The sequence below is a fragment of the Leptidea sinapis genome, chromosome 9, assembly GCF_905404315.1.
Source record: "Leptidea sinapis chromosome 9, ilLepSina1.1, whole genome shotgun sequence".
Lineage (NCBI taxonomy): Eukaryota > Metazoa > Arthropoda > Insecta > Lepidoptera > Pieridae > Leptidea > Leptidea sinapis.
The window spans coordinates 11071053-11087240 of NC_066273.1; the positions used below are offsets into that span (position 1 = coordinate 11071053).

At 34.4% G+C, this 16188-nt stretch overlaps 1 protein-coding gene across 1 annotated transcript in view; it reads right to left on the reverse strand.

The window, feature by feature from the left end:
* The window catches only part of LOC126966087 (homeobox protein prospero), a 113767-nt gene that overhangs the window by 55126 nt on the left and 42453 nt on the right, over positions 1 to 16188 (reverse strand). Inside the window, exon 3 of the mRNA XM_050809962.1 lies at positions 6770 to 6832. The gene's annotated coding sequence lies outside the window, so the exon portion shown is untranslated. The remainder of the gene's footprint in view (positions 1 to 6769; positions 6833 to 16188) is intronic.

Sequence of the window (16188 nt, forward strand, 5' to 3'; positions counted from 1 at the left end):
TCCTCAGTCTGTCATGCCCTTATGTGTAACATAAAAAAATCTTTAACACCATTTAATTTTTTTCTGAAAATAAACGATGATACAAGCAGGATGATGGTAATTGATACGCCCAGCCCATTACAATGCAGCGCCGCTCAGGATTCTTGCAAAACCCAAAAAATTCTGAGCGACACTACAGTTGCGCTCGTCACCTTGAGACATTATATGTTAAGTCTCATTTGCCCAGTAAATTCACTAGCTACGCAGACCGAAACATAATTATTACAATTTAATCATTCTAGCTTTAGTAATGTCTTAAATTCAGATTCATATTTCCCAAAAATACTATAATTGTCAATAATTTCGTATATTAGCTATGTTGCTTATTCTTTTTCTATTTCAATTCTGTTTGTAAAATATAATTTCAAAACAACAAAGTCACGCCTTAAAATGAGTGAATTCAATTTTCTTTAGTTGAATGGGTTGTTTTTACCTCACTTCCGGTGTCTTAAGTGCCACCTACGCACGAATGCTTCACAAGAAATTGATATTTGACTTCTTGGTCTATTAGCGTCTGTCTTCCGCTTGTCTATGCTTAGTCGTGTGTGTCCTCTTTAATTGCTTCATTTGTACTAATGCTCTATGGTATGATGGATAGGAAGTTAAATGAAATTGGGTGTTCTGCACTAGTAGAAATAGTTATATCAATGATGACTATTTTAAATTCTATTCAATTTGCCCCAGCGGAGAAAATTATTTAAAACATATTTCGATAAATATGACGAATTGTATTTCGTTAGGATGATAATGTGTATGTAGTGGTAGAATACTGGTTTATAAATGACTAGCTCATACTAGCGATTTCGTCCGCGTACACATATGTCTGAGCACGTAGTTCTTATTAAAATAGCTGTTTCTTAAATTTTTAATAACTTTATATTGAATGAAGATGAGTTTGAGTATCAGAAATGAGGAGATCCATAGGATAACCAAAATTACCGACATAGTCCAAATAATTGCGAAATTAAAGTGGCAGGTGGCCGTTGGGGCAGTAAATTCCTCGAATGGCCACCACGTACCGGAAGACTTCGTGTTGGTCAAGATCGCCGGAATACGTTGGATGAGGGCAGCGCAGGACCGATCGTCGTGGAGATCTTTGGGGGAGGCCTTTGTCTTCCGGCTGATGATGATAAAATGATGATGATCTAGGGAATACAATTTAGAAGATTTCATGTACCGCATAGATATCCAGTAGGTACTGTCTCCGTGATGCGCGCACAAAGGATAACCTCTTTCATTTTATTTTAAAAGATCAAATTTTATTAAAAGTCTTTGATGGATGTGTTACGACAAATATACGCGGTTTTGTGTTAAATTGTGGTCAGCTATTTAATTTAATATTTAAAATACTAAGGAACTAATTCCATGCGTGGCTGACTGTTTACTACTTACTTGTCTTATCAAAATAGGTTACCTACACTAATAACAGATTCCCTATCTTTACAATTTGTTGTTCTTAAGTGATAACCCCCACTTCTGGGATTAATGACAAAAATAAAATTTTAAAACAAAATATATGAAGATGCGGGACTCGAACCCGCTACCTATCGCGTTCCGTGCGAGCGCTCTTCCAACTGAGCCAACCGTTCGAGTAACGTATTGTTGATAAATTTTGTATGCTTTGTTCAACTCTCAGGTTCAAGGTCAGATGCGGGTTCGAGTCCCGGATCGTTCATAAATTTTGTTTTCAAATTTTATTTGTGTTCCCTTTCATTTTCTGTCTTGCTGTAATTATGTTACAGATGTTTTGCACTTTGTTCGTCTATAGGCCAGTATATTGTCATTCTAAGGCTGTTGATAGATAGTGTTTTTTGATAAATATCAGGGCTTTACAAGTTACTCAAATAAAGTTTTTATATAGTCTATTATTCGTCCAATATTGTGTTCGTTAGAAACGTAAAACCCTCCAGCAAGTTCCATTGTAAACTGATATATCAAATAAAACTCATTTAACAAACGAATTAAACACGAAATATTATTAATCTGAGTCGCGTTCAGATGCGTCCGCTTATTCAAACAAAATACTGACCAATCACGATTTTGTGAATTTGAAATTTGTTAAAGCCCTCGGTACTACAGAAAACCAATACCGCGTATACGTGCCTACTAGCAACGTAAAACTACGCACGGGCTAAGCAAAGTTGCATCTGTGTGCGGCCTGTGTAGATATATACAAGTACCCACACAATGCGATATTGCAAATGGCCTAGTCGAATGTATTCGTTCGCCCGCCGGCCGCTGTGGAGGGGGAATGGGGGGAAGATGCGTTTTTGTGCACATCTCTCCGCTTTACTGCGCTAACTGCTAAAATATGAGTGCGTAACTGATAGCTAATAAGGCGCATGTGTGCGTGGCATTCAAAGTCTCCCTGATCCCTGAATTCTATTCGAAATTCGAAAAATACTTTTTAAAATTGTTTTTTAAACAATGCGTATGGGGCAAATGCCGATGAATTTCAGTGAGGTTTCGGTGTAAAGAGGTATTAATTGTGATAGATAAGTTGGCGAGTCCATTGGACTTTCAGTTAAGCACACCTGGCTGCCTCTGCAGTTGAACCGGCCGAATGGAAAGCAACATAAAAGGACGTTTACATCGTAACTAAGGAAAGAAAAAAAGAAAAAAGGTCCGCCGTTCCCGCAAAAGGTTTCGAATGAACATTGGCAAAATATAAAGTATTTTTAATGGAGGTTCTTATTTACATTTTTCAGCAAATATTTATATTATTATATCTATCTATTATATCTATATATCAGAATAATTAAAGTTGATTATATCTATACTATATATAAACCACAATGACATTAAAATATCTGTTTAATCAAATCGTCAATAATTCGAAACCCCATTCACAGACCGCCAAATTGACATTTAGGAACTAACTTGTGAAATACGGTTGACCCAATAATTAATTAGCACCGACAAGCCAGACATCGATGTCGACAATTTATTTAGATTAACCGTACAACACTATTGAAGCCGAACTCAAAGCGACACAGATGATGTCCACTCCTTTTACAGGCGCACGAATTTTCACACACACACATAGAGTCGAACATTTTCCGTAGCTAGCTTGTATAAAATTTATGGCGCACACTTTTGCAGGCAGCTATAGCATAGATTTGTGGAAAGAGGAGGAGGGGGTTGGTCAGCCATTTCGCGTCGACTTGATTTACAAGGGCTGTGCGTGCCGCGCTAACGCTAAGATTGGATAATCTGTGCCGTATGTCATCTCCGGATTGCATTCCATTTTTAAATTTCAGTTGAAAATGTTCGAAATTCAAATTGCTTTTGTGTACATATTGTTAAGTTCTCTTTGCATGTATCGAGTGTGATTGGACTTTTCATGTTTTTTATTTTCTATATTTCAACAGATCGAGAACTACACTTTATGATTTAAAAATCTTGAAATGCTGATATATAGGTTATTCAATTATTATTAAGGCTTTTAGAGGATAGTATAGGATTTTTTTTATTACGACAACATAAAAAAATCTAGGATTTTTGAGCTATCAGCGTAAAACTATCAATTCGTACCTCAATATTAATACGAGACAGTAGCGAATTAAGTTAAAGATAATAAATACCTACCTAATACCTAATATTAAATGATACAAAATACTGTTATAAAAAATAAAAAAACAAATATCTAATAACAATAAAAAGTTCGCATAGATACTTAATTTCCGAATGTAAACTTTAGACATCAATAAAAAGTAATTATCGTAAGTAACGTAATCAGTCTGGCAGGTCTGAAAAACGTTTGGCCGCGGGGGCATTTCAAAATGCACGTTAGGGTGGCGTGGGCGAGGTCAGCTAGCTGTTTGTCTATCGCGTTTCCCATTCAACGGCTGAATTTCCCGAACCACCCCAGCCTCCTCCCTGTATTTTTATTAAGGGAATTATAGCGTCTACTACCTATCTGATTATTGATTAGTTTGCGTTTTTCTGATACAGGTGTTGCAAACATTTTTGCCTTGTTATCTCTAATGTTAAAATTGAGTTTTACAATACGTAATGAAATTAAATAGATAAGTTATTAAATGATAGTAACTGTATTCAGTAAGAGAATACTGCCTGTGTCTTTTCAATAACTTTTCAATAGTTGACAGATTATAAAAATTATTTACCCAAAAAATTTAATAATCCCAACAGTATAAAGAGGAAAATATCGTAGCCAATATTGGTTTGTTACGCTTTGTGGCTAACACGTGTAAGACCTTACATTTTTTCTTCTTTTGTTTTATTATAGAAGGCAAACAGGAATTTGGTTCACCTGATGGACAGGCAAAAATCAACCCTTCGTTATGTTTAGACATCGGCAAGATCAGGGTGCAAGAGATGCGTTGAACATAATATAACATACTGCCTTTGAAACAGCAGTATCTTCTACACTGTCAATTTCAGCCCGAAGGAAGTAAAAGAAAGGAAGGAAAAAATTAAATAAAAACAAACCCATATCTAGAAAATAAAACACATACACACACAATCATTTTCTCTCCCAAAACTCCCAAAAAAAAAAGAAAAAGGATCATCGCTATTGTCTGTCTGTCTGTCTCTCAAGAATATCTTACTCAAAGACGCATGTGATAAAGTACTTTATATTTTGCTCAATCGTTCATTAGGAATTAGTTTATAAATACAAAATCGATTACTACGGTAATACCGTGGTATAGAAACGTAACAGCAACGCGTTGATACGAGATATGATCGGTTTTGGTGTCGAGTATTCAAAACCCGTTTTCTTGATTGATGTATGCCTTATCGGTTCATGAACGCAACGATATCGAATGCACTTCCAATAAAACTTACCTTCTCGTTGTTTGTGCAATTTTGAAACGTTTGTTCTAAATTTGAATTTCGCCAGAAATGCACAAGTCTCTTTTACACGATACACTAGTTCTATATTTGAAAATGACAGCATATTATAGCTAAGGACTAAACGAGACTTTATTGAAATACATTTTCTACAATGTAAAATCACAGATAGCGCATTTAGTCAACATATTATTTAAATTAAAATTTTAATTTTGATTCTATTGAAGGATAAGTATTGATTAAATGATTAAAACTTTCATGAGACATTATTAGCGCACTATACTCACCCTGATGTTGGACCTCCGAATGGTCCGAAACTAGTCGGTACCGACACCGAAGAACCAAGAGTAAAGCCGATTAAAGTAAATTAGGTTAACAATAAGTATTGATTCTATGAAAAAATAAATTCTTGAATTATTTCATCTTGCAAAACAGCTAGTTGAGTTCCGACTTCGCTGTCCAAGTTATGAATGATTATTTGCAATAAAGATGCGGAGTCAAAGCCACTTCAAAATATAAAAAGGTATTCAAAGTAACGCTCTGAATCTAAAAAAACATCATTATAAAGGATTTACCTTTATGAAGGCCCGGACTTGACAAGTCTAATTACTACTAAATGGAAAAGCAAGCTAAGCAAGCATTATGTCTAAATATTCAAGCCCCGACTCAAACTATGCCATTTCAATTTTATAAAACATAAATTAGTTCAAGTGAACTTAAAACGTTATACGTTGCTTTAAAATATTATATTTCGGTTAGTGCGAGAAAATAAAACGCAAATTTCCAGCCCGAATGGATTCGTTTTGTATTTAATATTAAAAAAGAATTTACGCTTGCTTTTGTGTCTGAAGAAAGGTTTTTGGCTATATCTTTATGCAAAAATAAGGCAAACAATTGTACAATGTAACAATACTCTTTTCGATGCACCTTTTATTTCTTTATTTTCGTTTTTAATTTAATGATTTTACTTTTTTTAAGAGTTAAAGTGTCGAGACGATCGTGTATGTGTGTTACCTTATCGTAAGTTATACGCCGTGCCGCTTACAATTCAGTGCCACTCCAGAGTCTTGATTGAATCCAAAATTAATTTGAAATTTGAGTGGCTCTGGCATTGCTCTGGTCACATCGAGTTATAAGATGTTAAGGGCTGATTTCACCATTGAAGTAAAACGCGATTAGAACACTTTAAACTAAGTTTACGCGTGTAAACGTGTTTACAGATTTAATTCGCATTTCACCAACACAAACTTAACGCCTATACCCTATAGCCTAAGCACTACAATTTGAACGCTTTTAAGAGATGGAACGTCATGTCAAAACATGGGAAGAAGAACTGTTAAGGAACTCCCAGCAAATCTTTAAAAATCATAATATAACAACTTAGCCTACTTAATATTTACAATTATACAGTTTTAGGCGGCCTACGCTGAAGCAGACAAGAACCATGAATCATTATCCTGTTTCTAATCTACTATACTATAGTAAGCCTTTTTGTAAAAGAAGCTTGAATATATTTCTTGAATTTGTACTCAGTGAGTCCTAGTATACCGTCTGGTATTTTATTGTAAAATTGAATACCAAAAGACCTATGAAGGAGCGCTTAACTCTAGCTAGCTTATCAAACGGCATGTACAGTTTTTTCATTCTTCTTGAGTTGCTTGAATTCAAATCAGATTTTTTCTTGAACTCAGTTATATTTTTCTACATTATACTACGTATAGCATAGTATAGATAGGCAACAGTCATCTCAAGGATTAGCACTTATAAAATGCCTATTACCTACGTATATAGATTTCTATGGATGCACAACGTATGAAGGTGTATCTATGGCAGAATCTGTGCAGTTGTCCCACGTATAAAGTCGTATATGTTAGCTTCATGCACGTAACAAAGACTTTTATATATATGTACTCACCATTAATATAATTTTGAACACCGATGCACAGTAAACTGCCCGCGGCGACCGCGTCCGATGTTTCTGTAACAATTATTATATTTTATTTCTCAGTATTTTGTATGCAAAAAAAAATAGTCAAGAGCGGGTTCAACGAATCCGATTAAGGATTAATAACTTTATTTGGGTTAACGATTAATTTGATACTTAATGTAAAGAATACAATTTAATAACGATCAAAATTTACAGATTTCAATAAAAATAAAAGTGATACTAAAATAAATTAAACTATTATCTTACTATACAATAAAATGAAATTGCAAAATTATAAATAATAAACCACATTAAGGTTGCAATCTGCAGGTAAGTTATCCAAGAAGCTGGCAACATTGCCTCTTTGCATTTCTAAACAAGGATTATATAAATAAAATGATATATATTTAAATCATATGGATTTAAAATGTTTAAATATTGTTATAGCGCCATCTCTTGTTTCTTTTACGAAAGTATTGTAATATTTCATTGTGTTATTAGTTACATCTTATACATTGGAACAGAACCCTTCATGTGTGAATCCAACACGTACTTGGCACTTTCTAGTCAAACCAAATATTAAGGTATAACAGATATAATCAATAGGGGCTGGCACGTGTATTGAGGACCACCCATAGTGTGCTCGTGCCCTAATCCTTGTTGTCGCATCTTAAAGCGCCCGTATGCTAGATGGTCATAGATTCTAGCGTTTTTTTTTTGGGACAGGAGGGCAATCACCTGGTTACGTAGAGTATAACTTCAGTTGAATTTTTAAGAAACTTTATTCCAAATTCAATTATCGCACAATTTTTAAAGTGAAAATTTTATAAAATCACCTCATTTGCTAACGCCTAATTATTTTTCCTGTAATCGAGTATATTGTAAAATGGTTTATTTAACAAAAATTACATAGCCTCAAATTTTTTCGTCCACCTATCGCATGTAGCATTACAACGGGCTGCGAAGTAGGAGTGAATTGAATCATTAATTTCCCCGACTGTTTTCAAGTCAGATTGACAATGACAATTCTGAAGTTTTCCGTATGTCACGCAGCCTTTGCAAAAAAAAGGGGGAAACGTCTAAATTTTCCAATCATAAAATGTATGAAAGCAAAATGTCTATTTGTAAGCATTTTGGATATTCTTGTTTTATTTTCACGTATAACTTTAGACGAAGTTTATTTGTAAGGCCGTTAGTGTTTTTTTTATTTATACGGGATCATTAACTGGTAAATGTTTCTTGAGAGAGAAAATATAAGTCAGTCGCTTTTCTACGCACTAAACATTAGTTCGCACCTCTTCACATTAAGTATTTATTTATTAGGGCACTTCAACAGAATACATATTAATACATTTACAAATATAAACGTAACATTATTTAAAATTCTAATATGCACACTTATAAGAGAAATGCACAGCATTGACTAAAAATAATTTAGAGTCAGTTCAAATGAAAGTAAATGTGAAAATTATTTTAAGTTACTAAGTTTATAGTTAGTTTTATTTTTGAGTGAGCCAAGAGAGTAATTGAATATATCTACATTTGGGTGTTTTCTAATAAGCATGTTATATTTTTCACCGGCTCTGATAATTGGGGAGTTCAGTCCTAAATTGTAAAGATAAGTTCTAAATTCTAAGTATTGTTGACGCCCAAACTGAAGCCGAAATACAATCCATACTTTAAGGCCTTTAGTAACTTATTAGTAAACACACCGGTCGCCATAAATCTTTCTACCACGTCCAGCTGTGAAGGCGTGTGTTGCCATGTAACATATTTTATTGCTCCTTTATTGAAGTGGCTAATTGTCGGCGTAATGTTGGTAGCTCTTCAGCACCGGAAGACATTTGTTATACATTATTAAGAATTTGTAATACATCTGCGAATAAACTTCTTAAGAAATATGTTTAGGTTATTCTTCGGAAGTAGATAATTGTTTTTCAAAACATTTTTTTAAAATGACATCTTGAGTATTATAATTGTTTTGTTTGATTCAATTTTTTTTTATGAAAATAAGGGACAAAACGAGCAAGGCGTTCAGCTGATGGTAATTGATACGCCCTGCCCATTACAATGCAATGCCGCTCAAGATTATTGAAAAACCCAAAAATTCTGAGCGGCACTACAACTGCACTGGTCAACTTGAGACATAAGATGTTAAGTCTTTTGCCCAGTCATTTCACTAGCTACGGCGCCCTTCAGGCTGAAACATAGGCGATTGAATAATTCATTCAAGAGTTTTCTTCCATCTATACTTCTCAAATACATATATCATTACATGTACGTACAGTCAATACTTATTTAACACATGACTTGTGTTTGACAATAAATTATCTTCCAGCCTAAAGACAGACTATACAAATCAAACAAATTCTCGTACGAATGCAGCTCTACAATGTTCTGTACCCCTGGTAACATATTCCACAATGTCCAGCATAGATATAATAGACAAAGATAGAATTCAACTACTTGTGATATGAGTTTCTTATAAAACCAATGATGAAATGACTTTACAATAAATATATATAAGTATTTATTAGTTAGATGATTAATTATACGCCTAGATAGAGTCTCTTTCTGTAAGACAAACGATAAAAACAGGCCATGTTTAATACTTTAGTGTGCGTGACAAGCAACGTCTTACACTCGCGATTTGTACGACAGTTTGTGTTAGTGTGCGTGCATTGTTCAAAATAGAGATTAACTTTAATCAATTTTTCTTCACAGCTGTCATAGACTACCTCCGGCCGTTTTCAATAACGTATCACTAGTTACGGATATATTGCTAACACCGTTTAATGACAAGATATTATCTATCCATAGTTATATGCTATCTATGCTACGCTATCAGTGCTATCATTCGATAGGTTATTGAGATGTAAGTAAGCGTAAAAGGATAGATTTGTCTGCCTCTTTTAAGTTAAACTAAAGAAAGATAGGTTATTGAAAACAGAAACGCTAGACGTATAAATGTCCTTAAATTTATTATATGATATTTCTAAATTTGGCTATTAAGATTATAGTCATCAAATAGAACTGAAAGGGTCCGCAGAACAGCTGGCATAACATATACCTACTGCTAGATTGCTTGGTGTTGCGTAGATTCGTCACTTTATTGCCTCCCATCGCATCTATCACCGAGAGTGTACCAAAGAGCTAATTGAACTGTTTGCCAACATCACATACCAGAGACCCAAATAACAAATTCCTACCCAACTTTTCATGTTTTAATGATTCATTATTTTACTTCTACGTACAACCAAGCTGTTGATTGAATTTCTTTTTGTGGTGTTATCAGATTATTCTATGAAACACGAGGATAAATGTCGGTCTGATGTTTTGTGATCACCCACATTGTCATGCAATACCAGAGGAATCACAGGGGCGTGAAACACCGCACAAGGAAGCGTATTCCACAGCTTAGTTGTACATGGAAAAAAAGTTCCTTGAAAACAGCACTGTGGAGGAACGCCAGATATACAGAAGGTGGGGATGGCAAGGGTGGAATTAGGAGGGAGGAATCAGGTTCTTTAAACTCTTCGGAATACAACCAGTGATAAATGTGGTAGAAGATACGCAATGAAGCGATAGGATAAACGTGAAGTTACTATGACATGGGAACTTTTGAACCTGTGAACATCTTTCTTTAGGGCCAGTAAAACTCCATTGATTTCTGATGCTTACACTAGATTAAGGGTAGCCGTGACCTCATAGCTGACTTGGGCTCATGTGGTGTAATCGTCGGCTTGTTCCATAAAAAAAAACAAAGAAATACTTAGTTTTTTCTAACAATAGTAGTAAGTGTGTTGCCCAATATAATCCGACATCAAAGACGTGCTATTTTCATGATAAGACGGATTCGTGTTATTAGGATTTGACAATGCGTGCAGATGTGTTAATTCTGTAATCTATGGCTTACTTCCGAATAACAAATTGTACTTTTATGACGAATATTGTACTACAAAGCTGTGAAATGAGCTTCCTTGTGCGGTGTTTCCGGGACGATACGAATTGGGTACCTACCTTCAAAAAAAGCGTATAGGTACACCCTAAAGGCCTGCAACGCTCCTGTGATTCCTCTGGTGTTGCAAGAGAATATTTGGGGCGGTGATCACTTAACACCAGGTCACTCATACGCTCGTTTCTCCTGATTATCTATAAAAAATCATCAATTCATCAAATAGTCATCTATTGTTCAGTTGAATTCTGTTAAAGTTTAATTTCTTAATATCCAAGGAGCTAACTTCAACAAGCGCTATGTAAAACATCTATTTAATGTTTGCCAAATGCGGATACTTGAAGAAACAGTTCTTACCCACTTGAACCACAATGGGACTGAGAATTGGACTAGTTACCCCAAATTACCGCTATATCCCGCATGCTTGGCCCCCGCTGGGATATAAATTAACTGCTTTTTGCATAAATATACCGGATGAAGTAATCACATTTCTTTAAAGAGAATTGTAGGTTGAAATACTCAAGAATACGACTAACGTGAATAGCGTGGATATAAAAGTAAATAAGTCCTTTCAAACACATATAATATATTTAATAGCCCCAGAGTTACTCGCGTTAATACATTTTTATCAGAAAAATCTATTGTAGAATAGATAATATGTATAAGAAATAGGCATATGGCAACTCTAGATGTGCTAAAGGTTAATATTTCTGTAGGACGTTTAGATACCAATAACTATTACGTAGGTGCATGTGGATAAATTAAATGACACTAATTAATAATTACGCTAGCTGAGGTGAAGATTACCTTAAGTTGCACCAGTGGGACACCTTTGCACAGGATTCCGGCTAGATTATGGGTACCACAACAGCGCCTATTTCTGCATTCGTTACAGTAATGTGTAAGCATTACTGTGTTTCGGTCTGAAGGGCGCCGTAGCTAATGAAATTACTGGTCGAATGAGACTTAACATCTTATGTCTCAAGGTGACGAGCGCAATTGTAGTGCCGCTCAGAATTATTGGGTTTTCAAGAATCCTGAACAGCACTGAATTGTAATGGGCAGGGCGTATTAAGTACCGTCAGTTGAACGTCCTGCTCGTCTCGTCCCTTATTGTCATAAAAAAAACGTTAGCGTATACTATTTCTCATGAAATTGGCAATCATATCGTTACGGACTATATAAATTAATCAAATCTTATTGAAAGATTAAGTAACAAACGAACTTTTTATGACCATATTCCTATAGAACATTTGAATGGTTTTGGTTATAGTACCTACGTAAGTGTTTATAGGATACTCTGTGGTTATAGATTGTAAATGAGGAAACTCGTTTTAACTCTCTACTGAATCGTTATAAAAATAAAATAACATCTTCTACATCCATAATAGAATATTCAACAATACAACAATATTTTACGTTCTTGAGTTTGAACTCAGCGAGGAAAAGATGGAAGTATGCATTCTGAATTTCAAATTTTAATCTATTTATTCTATGATTTTCAATTTAATTATGCTGGGGCTGCTGCTTCCACTGCCGAAGACGGCAAGCGTCGCAAATATGTTGGTCTCAGTGAGTCATACATCTTTGTGCCCTTTGGTGTCGAGACACATGGCCCGTGGGGCCCAGAGGCGCGAAGAATGTTCAAAATACTATCTTCACCCCTCAATAAGGCTACTGGAAACCCAAGCGTTGGCAGCTATCTCGGTCAACGGAGCAGCCTAGCTATCCAACGCGAAAATGCTGCCAGTATTCTTGGTACGCTTCCACGTAATGATAGTTTTAATTTTATGTAGTCATAGTATTGTAAATATAGTTATAAGATTTGTATTGTTTGAATAAATTATAACTTTTCAATTTTGAGACAATGAATATGATTTTAAAATTTATCTTAATGCTTTCCATGTTTTTTTTGAAGAGAAGAGTTAATCTCAATCGATCTCTTTAACATGTTTGATTACATACTTTTGTATATGTATATATATTACGGGTCATCATTATCAATCAAATATATTTTGTTTTAAATAGGTAGTACTAAGCTTTGTGTGCCTTGCAAAAAGGCATCTTTAAGGATTTATAAATTTAAACAGATTTGTAGTACAGGCTATGCCTAGTTTGGGGCAAGACAATTTCTGTAAAAGTGTGTCAATATTATTAAAAAAAAAAGGAGGTTGAATGTCTGGATTCTTTGTATTGGTATGTGTTATTCCATTAGTGAAATGAAATGAATTTAATCATTTACGTGCTATGCTTATTTATATGTATATTTATTAGACTGTAGTCGGTTTTTTAAGTTTTAACTTAAGTAACATAGCATAATGAAGGAACGTTGGAAATAAAAAATAAGTAGCCATAAACCATCTAGGATAAATTTCGCATCGAATGGTGGTAGTTTCATGTCGATACGATTAGTGCTTTAGGCGTGATTGAGCCTCAAACAAAGACCATTTTCATTATATTTATCGAGATATCATTTCACAACACTTAAAGCAGTATCAATAAAAACCCAATTTGTAATTCAATAGTGAGTGGGTAACAGAAATTATCATAATATTAAGGTTGAGATTTCAATCGCCACGTGGCACCAATAAACAGTTTAAAATTTTAATGCAAAGTGCCATTGAATTCGTGAGTAAATTACTAGTTATCACATATCTTAAACACCCTATCATATCTTCGAATTCCATCGCACAACATAAAAAGCGTGCAGACATTGGGGGGAATTCACACGCCCACTTGTGAAGACGCTGACGTCACAGGAAGTGACGTAAGAAGGTCAGTGTCTTGAATGGGCACGCACACATCTACAGCGAATACGGAGAAGTGTGCGTGCAAGTGTGAATGAACGTACGAAACGCTTATCCTGCTCTCCGGATCTGATACTATTAAGACTGACGTTGAATGAACAGCATCTCCTAAATTGTAATTGACAACTGGACTGCGAATGCAAACTTTCATACATTTAGCACGGAACTAGGAACTACCAACTTAATGAGCGACATCAGTCATAAGTCTCGCTTGACCACATCTACAACAATTGAGCTCGAAAAACGGTACGTCACTTCCGAATTTTAATGACTGTACATGCTACGTTGAATGACAGGGGCATTGGACGTTGCCAAAACCATAAACACTAGAAATTTTGATAGCACAGACACTGCTGAGCGATTTTGAACTCTACGCCGATATAAAACGGTGTATGTAATTACTGGTTGATTTAAAATGAGGTAAGTATCGGTATGGAACCATAAGAGGGGTGCGGGCAGGTGTGAGGCCAGATGTCTTGAACAAATTGCCGTGCCATAAGGTACTGTGTGGACACACCCTTACTTTTGTTCGCTGCTTGGCGTGTGCCAGGGTTTAATTTTATGCTTGATTACAGAATAGGGCTACTAATTAATATTTGAGATGAATAGTCAATGTAATAAAACGTTGTTTTGTTTCCTACGATCTTATTTACTGTTAGTGTGTTGGTTTTGAGTGTAAGAAAACAAGACCCTATCGATATTAATGCCACTTTTTGATAAAATTAGGCATTTATTTTCTAAAAATTGATTCCTTTAGAATTCTTTTTGATGTAATTTCTAACACTACCATCGCTTCGGAAACAAATGGCGTCTGAAAAGAAGAAGCGACGCAAGAAACTTTCCAAGCTTATTTTTGCGCTCTTTTTATGATGATGCTCTATTTAAAATGTACAAATTTGTACTGTTATTGTTATTGCTATAGAATATTCATAATCTAGTCCCAGGCTGTCCGATCTCTTTCATTCAGCTGTAAAGTAGTAGGATTTACTACAGAGCCATTTTTTAGCCAGTTAATAGTTTCACTGATTTTATTTATATTAAGTATCTACTAATAGTTTTTCCGCGTAGCGAAAAATACCTTACTAATTTAGTGATACGAACGACGGTACGAAGTTATCCTCCTAATTTAAAAGATAAAGAAGTTGGAGTTATAAAATATACAGATAATGTGGGTTGTGATATTTAAAATTCAATATTTATTAAAAAAAATATTGAATCTGTTGATAAAATTTACTTTTTATACATTTATTTCATTTATTTAAGTAATGAAATTAAATGTTAAATAACAAAATAAAATAAAACTACAAGAGTTATTTAGTACAGTAGATGCATCAATACCATAACACACAACATAAATAAAGGTATTATTGAAGCACTATATATAACGATTATAAAGATATACATATTTAAATAAAATACTTTTTAAATGATTAAAACCCGGAATAAATAAGAAAATAATAAAAGGGGGCTGTTAAATAAAGAAATAATAAAAAATTAACTTTTTCGCAAAATGTAATGTAAAAAAAAACACAGAATTACACGCGTCTTATCCTCTTGAAAGTATTTTATTTTAATATGTAACAATTGCGTTTATCAAAAAAAAAATACGTAGACATACATACATACATATATAAATATTAATATGTTAACTAACTTCAATTTTAACAACATGCCACCATAAGTAGAGCCACGAAAAAAAAATCAAAACTGTTGTTTTTTGACGTGAGTGAAAAAATCAATTTTGATTTGATTTAATTTGATTCAATTAAGGAATCGGCAACAAATTCAGAATCAGAGAGATCAATGTATGAGCTAAAAGTGTTCGTAACAGCGCGCTTAGTAGAGCGTAGAATCTCGGAGAGACTGTAGGAGATCCGTTAATTGAAATATCGAGTCTTAGTTGACGATCAGTTGGCAACAAAAGTAAAAAGGAACGTCTGTTAAAAGGTAAAATGAAAACAAAACTATCCTTTATTCCATTTTTACCCGAGCATTGTCTATGGTCGCGCGGCGCTCTGTCCAGTTCAGGCAAGGTAATCAAAGGTGTGCACAAAGCCCATCTCGGGCTTTCCAAAACCTTTACCTTCGCCTCTGTTTCATATCTCAGTAATTGGCTTTCGATTTATATTCAACTTGATTTTATCTCCTTTCAGTTTTTCGATAACATGTCATAAGATTACAAATCGATTTTATGGGAGATCGGCTGCCTTTTTATTTGATCGAGTTAAAGATTAAAATTGTTTTTACTAAATGCTTATTTTTAGTGTAAAAAACTAAAAAGTGACAAGGCTCCTGTGGTCTATCAGATCTTTTAAGAGAGTATAGTAGTCTTTCTATTCCAAAGAAAAAAATTCAGAAACCTTGTTTTCAAAACTGTGGTATTTTTAACGTATTTGGCACTTAGTATAGAAACAAGTCTGCCTTTTGATTGATCATATAGTCCGAAAGAATTTATTTCTGTTTGATTTACAGGTCAAATAAGAACGGTATTCTATACTATTCTGACTTACTAAGCATAGCAAAGCTACAAAATAAAACAATAGTTCTAAGAACCATAAATACTAAAGCCGTGAAGATTCGAAATTCAAATTAACCGCCAAATAGCACGCGTGAAGCGTCACTTCTCCCCATACGTCAACGGTACA